Source organism: Capra hircus, chromosome 23 (genome assembly GCF_001704415.2).
Source record: "Capra hircus breed San Clemente chromosome 23, ASM170441v1, whole genome shotgun sequence".
Taxonomy (NCBI): Eukaryota; Metazoa; Chordata; class Mammalia; order Artiodactyla; family Bovidae; genus Capra; species Capra hircus.
The window spans coordinates 19,025,814-19,034,495 of NC_030830.1; the positions used below are offsets into that span (position 1 = coordinate 19,025,814).

General features: G+C 37.8%; 1 pseudogene; it reads left to right on the top strand.

Annotated features, from left to right (window-relative positions):
* LOC102181675 lies at window positions 4,805-7,801 on the top strand (annotated as a pseudogene).

Here is an 8,682-nt window from a genome sequence, read left to right on the forward strand (position 1 = left end):
AGATAAGAATGAAGTATTACAGATGATCCGAATGGTGTTCTGGCATCACTTGTAATTAGTGAACCAGCTGCTATTTTCAGATTTTTTTTTTTCCCAACTAGTTTTTCAAAATGGATGATCAATATTGGTATTTGCTTTGGTCTCTGGCAGAAATCTCAAACACTGAATTGCAAAAGTCTTCCCCCATAGTTTATAGCAATTAACCGCATACCCAGTGGGAAGGAGGAGAGCTTTATGGAGAGACATTCCTCTTTCATTTTTGATTTGCTCAGCAAACCCTTTCTCCAGGGACTGAATCCTCAACCTTGTCTAAGACAAAATGACAATGGGAACTAAAATATCTTTGAAAGACAGTGTGGACTTTCTGCTATTGAATTGGAATTCATTTTCCAGTCTAAAGTGACTTACTTATTTCTCTCAGAAAGAAATTTTTATTCTGTGTGTAAATTTGCTGAGAACCCATCTGAGGTTATGCTACCAAACCTTTGATTTGTGTATCAGAAAATAGACCTCAATTTATTTTATCTTAAGAGAAATGCTTAACTTGGTTTATAACATGTTTTACATAAAGCAGTTTTAAAGAATTTATGTAGAACCAATATATTCTATATTTTTTATAGAGTTTTAAAATTTCAGTTTTAGTAACCAAGTTCTTCTTCAACTCATGATTATATAGATTGTCTTGTAAGATTTAAATGTTTTATATTATAGTATTTATTCTGGCCCAAATATTATATTTTTATTTTAATTATTCAAGTTCTTTTCAATTTCTTTTCCAGGTGAGTAGATTTAGAAGACATATATTTATAATGCAGAAAAAAGATTATGATTTTAACAAACATGGGAAAAACCCACAAATATCCCAATAGGAAAGCAATTATATGAATAGAAAATTTGTTGTTGTTGTTCAGTCACCAAGTTGTGTCCAACTCTTTGCGATTTAGAATATCAAATCCAAATAAACAAGACATATAAGAAAGTGTGGCCAAATTCTCAAATAGAGAAAGAGATATTAAAATGATGATGATAAAGTTCTTCATATTCACCAGACTGGAAACAAAAGAAGAATTGAATTTTAATGCCAATGAGAATGAAGGAAAAGTTCTACTCACAGATTACTGGTGGAAATTCAAAGTGTCACAAGTTTTCCTGGGGAAAATATGGTAATGGTTTCCAAAAACTACAGAAACTCTCAATCCAGTGCTGTAATTTGCAGGAATCATTCCCCTAAAAAGGACAAATGAACAATAATGTTTAATGCAGAAATGTTTTAATGACCAATGATGAAGAAAAACACAGGGTCCTTTGATAAGAAATTTACTAGATAATCAATATATTCACAGAATGGAAAGTGTTCATTCATCTGAAACAAGGAATTATAGCACTAACACATGTCTTGGAGATGTTTTCTTGAGGTTTTGCTGAATGAGGAAATCAAAAATGCTGAAACAAATACATAACATGGTCCTACTTTTATAAAACAATAATTTAAGACACTGAAGTGTGATTTTATTATGCTTTGTGTGTCTGTATGAGATTACATGAGAAAATATCTATTTTTTTTAAGAATAAGAATGACTAATTCTTAATATTATTATGTAATTAACAGTAGCTTGAATAATCTGGAAAGGGGAAGAGGGTAATATCTAGAGGAAGATGGGGCACAAAGTAAAGCTAGAAAAGAAACAAATTGAGACTTTGCGTATATTTAAAAGTCTTTTAAATTAATGACACTGGTTACTTCTCTACACAAGAGTAGGAGTAAGGTTGAGGATGGTTAGGGGACAAATTGAACTAGGGTATGAATTGTATTTATAGTTTTTTTTTTTAACGATTGCATTTCAGTGGGAAAAAAAATCACAATTTAAGAATAAAGTAAAGAAAGGACTAAAGAAAATATTAATAAAGGTAAATACCTATTCTGCAGAACAGACCAAGTATATACAAACTGAAATTGTTTCAGAATTCTTTAAATTTAGAAAGTATCAAGTAATGCACACTTATCCAAGATCTTGGAAATAGGGAAGGCTCTATTGAGGTTATTATTATTATCCAGACACCAGTGCTGAGTGCTTTGAAAAGATTGTTTCACTAGGTCCTCATAAGTGCCCTGTGAGACAGTCATCCATTATTTCCAAAGATGTATAGATATAGAAATAGAGGCTTAGAGTGGTTAAAATAAAATGTGTTAGGAAATTGGTTACAGAAGTGGAAGTCCAACTTCTATTCTTTTTTTTTTTTTTTAACCTCTGGTACTGCTACCAAAGAGTTATATGCCTCCTTTCTTACTGTAAGTAAAAGCGGGATCCGGCTGCTCCAATACTCAAAAACCCAATAAGGAGGCCAGGTGGTAGAAAGGAAAGTTTGTTTTATTTTAGATATTGGCAACCAGTGCAGGGCAAGGAGTGGGCAGACTCCTGTCCAAAGGCCAGTTTCCACCACAGACAATCAGTGGGCAAGAACTTCTATAGGCTGAGAAAGGGCCTACATGCAGAAACAGCACAATAGCTTGGAATGGGTCATCAGTGGTCTGACCAGAATCATCCTGACTTTTAAAAATACCATTAATCTTCAATCCCAGGGTATGTTTGTTTCCATTTCTTGAGGAATTGTGGCAGCTTCTGTCATGGCTACAATATGCAGTGAACTCTCCAGCTGGTGGGAGTTTCAGTATCTACAAGACAGCTCTCAGGATATGGTTCAGAGTATTGTCTATAGCCTTAAGAAGGAACTAAAGGTCTTTGACTATGCTTAATGACTAAACCGTTACTTGGTCTCCTTTGTTTTCCTTCCTTTCTGTGTGTTCTCACTTCTCTGAATAAATTTATTCTTTGGCTGAAGTTTTTCCACAGACAAAAGGCAGGCAGAGGACATAGTAGGCAAAGAGCATAGAGTCCTGCTCCATTTCATTACCACCAAGACTCGTTTTTAAGAGATCAGTTTAATTATTGTAGCTCTCTTCTTTTGCTTGGAAAGAAGCTCTAGGAGAAGGTTATTTGGTATGTTACTCTTTGACTATCTGACTTTTTAAAAAATGGGACATATATTGCATATTGGAACAAAAGCCTGCAATGGTAGGGTAGGCAGGGAATGAAAGTCTGTAGTAGAAAGGTAAGCATTGCTGTGTTTTCTGTAAGAGAAATGTTGCAAAAGGCTGGAGATAATGGCTTACCTAGGAGGAAATAGGGGTAGAGATACATTCAAACTCTACTAAAGTTTAAAATAAACTTTAAGGGTCTTTTCTGGTGGTCCAGAGGTTAAAACTCTGTTTCCAAGGCAGAGGGCAAAAGTTTGATGCCTGGTCAGGGAACTAAGATCCTGCATGCTACATGACACAGCAAAGATGAATAAATAAAATGAAATTTTAGCATTAGAGTCCCAAAAGTGTGGTAGTATTCCAAGAAATAAAAGGGAATGCTGAAGCTTGCTCCAAATAAGGACAGTCATCACAGCGATTTCCTTGACTAAACGCATTTGGCCAAAGGTGAAAGTGAAATCGCTCAATCGTGTCTGACTCTGCGACCCCAATGGACTGTAGCCTACCAGGCTCCTCAGTCTATGGGATTTTCCAGACAAGAATACTGGAGTGGGTTGCCATTTCCTTCTCAAAAAAACCACATATTAGTATACATCTTCTTTATCCATTCATTTGTTGATGAACACTTAGATTGCTTCCATATCTTGGCTATTGTAAATAATGCTGCTATTGTAAATAATGCTGGAATTCATGTATCTTTTCCAGTTAGTGTTTTGATTTTCTCCAGATATTAGCATATATATATATATATGAATAAAATTCAGCATAAAAAAGAATGACATTCTGCTATTCACAACAATGTCAACAGACTTAGACAGTATTATGCTTCTGGATTAATCATAAACTCTAAACTTTAACTCCTCAGTACCAATTCAATTGATCTCTCAATCTTTTGAGAGATTTTGACATAGTTTTTAAATTTCCCTCCCTACATAAAGGTTTGTCAAATACCTTTAGGGGAAAATCACCTTGTAGTTCAGGCTGTCAATTTATTTTTGTCACTTTGCTGTACATGAACAACAAATTTCTGAGTTTTTCTCCCTCTATTCTCTTCTAATGGTCCTTTACCAGCTTCTTATTTGCATACAGAATCAGTAACTTCAGGGAAAAAGCAACTTCAGCTCACTTTTTCACAAGTTCTTCACTATTGAACATTAATTGAATTAATATTTTTTGTCTTTGTTGTTCCTGTGGCTCCCTGGTATTTTCTTTTTTATTATGCCTTTTCTAGTTCTTGAAGACTTTTGAAAGCAATTCTATCTTGCCTGAAAACAGAATTCTTGATGCTGATTTGAGCTAAGTTTATAGTTAACAGCACAGATTTTGCTGATGTGGGTGGCTTCATGGGCAATGTCAGAGGTGGATTTGCCATGAAACTGATTGAGCTTAATGTTCAGACCATCATTTCTGTGGGCCCCTTCTAATACTCTGAGAAGGAAGGATCCTACAATGTGTTCACATAAATACATGTATTTGAAAAATTTGTAAAAACAAAACATAAACCAAGACAAAAAACATATCCATAATTAGTTAAACCACTAACTCCATTTCCCCCATCATAATTCTCATGTCAACTGGTAATAAAGTAGCTGTACAAATTTTTGTCAACTGACTAAGAGAAAGTTGTTTTAGAGATATAGTTATGAAGTTCACAGTCATTTTCTACATGTAGGTTAGTAGCTGTTAGCCCTTCTGGTATAGGAATGCTCTGATTCTAATGGCTTTTAAGAATGCTCTGATTTCTGACTCTGCTGACTTACCAGGACCATGATACAGGGCCAGGATATAGAGATGTCTGATGATGTCAATCACCTGAAGTATGTGGACTGTGGATAGTTATTACACAGCTGTTCAAGTCTTTAAATGGATACATAATCATTGTAAGGATTCTGACTAGTGAAGGAATATATTTTCAGGCAATTGAAAGAGAATTCAGAACAAAAATGAATACAAACAACTTTTTCAAAAAGTTGGTATTGCTCATGTGAAACTTGAAAGACTCTTTTGCAATGTTCAAATAAAATGAGTGATGTGGTGTGCAACCAATACAGTGAAATCTCTGGAGGCAGTAGCAGCTTAGAACTCAGCCCTACCTGTTGTCTTTATTCAACCCCTCACCCTCACCCCCCTAAAGCATGCATAGCCTTCCCTGTACCATCTTTGGAAAGGAACGACCAACTGAGGAAAATAGAAAGTAGAAAACCTTAAGTTAGTGCTCCAAAGGGTAGCTAATACAAATTCCCAATATTCCTCAAAATTGGGAAAGGAGTATGTCAAGGCTGTATATTTTCAGCTTATTTAATGCAGGATACATCATGAAAAATGCTGGGCTTGATGAATCACAGGACGGAATCAAGATTGCCGGGAGAAACATCTACAACCTCAGATATGCAGATGGTATCACTTTAATGGCAGAAAGGAAAGACAAATTAAAGAGCCTCTTGATGAAGGTGAAAGAGGAGAATGAAAAAACTGGCTTAAAACTCAGCATTCAAAAAACTAAATTCTTGGCATCTGGTGCTATCACTTCATGACAAATAGAAGGGGACAATGTGGAGACAGTGTCAGATTTCATTTTGTTGGGCTCCAAAATCACTGCAGATAGTGACCGCAGCCATGAAATTAAAAGACATTTGCTCCTTGGAAGAGTAGCTATGACAAACCCCTTATATTAAAAAGCAGAGACATCACTTCACTGACAAAGATCCATATAGTCAAAGCTATGGTTTCTCCAGTAGTCATGTATGGATGTGAGAGATGGAATATAAATAAGGCTGAGTGCTGAAGAATTAATGCTTTTGAACTGTGGTGCTGGAGAAGACTCTTGAGAGTTCTTTGGACAGCAAGAAGATCTAACCAGTCCATCTTAAAGGAAATCAACCCTGAATACTCACTGGAAGAACTGGTGCTGAAGCTGAAGTTCCAATACTTTGGCCACCTGATGCAAAGAGCTGACTCATTGGGAAAGACCCTGATGCTGGGAAAGTTTGAGGGCAAGAGGAGAAGGAGATGACAGACGACGAGATGGTTGGGTGGCATCCCTGACTCAAGGGATATGAGTTTGAGCAAATTCCTTGAGATAGTGAAGGACAGAGAAGACTGGCATGCTGTAGTTCATGGAGTTGCAAAGAGTCGGACATGACTTACTGACTGAGCAACAACAAGAATAATACTAAGATAATAAAGGCTTAGTTAAAATATTCTTCCTGGAGAACTCTCTTATTCCTCATTGTTATATTTGGCTATACTTCTGATAACTTACAGTGAACAATGTCAAATTTGTGATCTCTGAAGAAGATTTATCTTCAGGACCAGGGACCAGGCTTGATCACTCAAGAACTTTTGTGTAGCAGAGTTTTATTAAAGTGAAAAACGGACAGAGAAAGCTTCTGACATAGGCATCAGAAGGTGGATGGAGAGTGGCCCACTTGCTAGTCTTATCAAGGCCTTATATATTTTTACCAGACCCATTCCCACAACATAAATCTTAAATTAACAAGATTAGAGCTAACAGTAGAAAGGTCTCACCAGACCCACTCCCACAACATACATTTTAAATGACAAGATTAGTTAGAATGTTCTCAAGAAGGAGAAACATGTCCTCAAGCAGGATACATTGTTGTTATATCATATCATACCATATCATATCATTGGTACTGAATTTAAGGAAAAGCATATCTTTGAGAAAGATGAATTGTTTTGTTGTGCAATCATCAGCTCTGTCCTTTCCTCCTCCTTGAGAATTCCAGATCCCTCTTTCCTCTTCCGGGACCCCGGACTTTTCTTATCAACCTACCTACGAATTGACTCTCACTTCCATTTTGGACAATACAAGTACAACACAAGTGCTTTTGAAGGCTTCATCCTGGTGGGCTTCTCTGATCATCCCCACCTAGAGCTGATCCTCTTTGTGGTTGTCCTCACTTTTTATCTGCTGATTCTTCTTGGCAACATGACCATCATCTTGCTTTCAGTTGTGGATTCCCGGCTGCACACACCCATGTATTTCTTGGCCAACCTCTCATTCCTAGATGTGTGCTTCACCACAAGTTCCATCCCTCAGATGCTCTACAACATTCGGGGTGCAGATAAAACCATCAGTTATCTGGGCTGTGCCATCCAGCTCTACTTCGTTCTGGCTCTGGCGGGAGTGGAGTGTGTGCTCCTGGCTGTCATGGCGTATGACCGCTACGCTGCAGTCTGCAGACCCCTGCACTACATGGTTATCATGCACCCGCGTCTCTGTGGGCAGCTGGCTTCAATGGCATGGTTGAGTGGCTTTGGCAATTCTCTCATAATGGCACCCCAGACGTTGATGCTACCTCGCTGTGGGCATCGGCAGGTGGACCACTTTCTCTGTGAGATGCCAGCACTAACTGGCATGGCCTGTGTAGATACCATGACCCTTGAGGCACTGGCATTTGCCTCGGCAATCTTTACCATCCTGGCACCACTCATCCTCATCATCATCTCTTAGGTTATATTGCACGAGCTGTGCTAAGGATCAAGTCAGCTGCTGGATGAAAGAAAGCCTTCAACACCTGTAGCTCCCACCTCATTGTTGTGTCTCTCTTCTATGGTACGATTATATACATGTACCTCCAGCCAGCAAACACTTATTCCCAGGACCAGGGCAAGTTCCTTACTCTTTTCTACACAATAGTCACTCCCAGTGTTAATCCCCTAATCTACACACTGAGAAACAAAGATGTTAAAGAGGCCATGAAGAAGGCACTAGGGAAAGGGGAGGCAGAAGTAGAGTAAAAAGTCATCAAATCTGGGGACTGTCTTTTGATCCACCTTCTGTATATACTGTTAGACCTATCAGATAAAGGAGTGTTCTGACTAAGAAGGGACTTAATGAGATGCGGGAATTCAGTGGTTTAGCTAGGTTGAGAAAGTGCAAATTCCTGAGCTGACCATCACTTATATTCCTCTCAAGTCCTTCTAAGCCAAGAATTCATCACAAGGAGATCTCCAATCCAGGATCAGACAGTGACCTATGCTTACAAAATACTATCCATGAATGTAGACACCAGGCATTTTTATACCTATTCCAGCTTCCAACACAATGATCTGTACTGAATAAATTTTCAGTATGGGATTCCCTGGTGGCTCAGATGGTTAAGAGTCTGCCTGCAGTGTGGGAGACCTGGGTTCAATCCCTGGGTTGGGAAGATCCCCTGGAGAAGAAAATAGCAACCTACTCCAGTATTCTTACTTCCAAGGGCAGAGGAGCCTGGCGGGCTACAGACCATAGGGTTGCAAAGAGTTGGACAACAGAGTGACTTCATTTTCACTTTCAGGTCCTCAATATATGTGAAAAGAATGAACTTAGAATTAGTGAAGAAAAATTCCTAGAAAATTCATATGTGCTTTGATAGTGCCAAATGCCACAATAAGATGAACTGTGGGGAACTGTTAGAATATTTATGATTGGGTGTTTTCTGGATGCTGAATGTTTCACATTTACATTAATAATTGCAGTACCTCACCAGTTGTAAGGAAAATATATTTGACTCTTAAAGGCAAGCATGTTTCTTCAGACTTGAAATGTTGTCAATCAGATAAATCCCATCTCATAACCTAGGAAAGCATATATGATGTTAGAATTTCATGACAAGTGAATAGGGTTCCAAAATTTG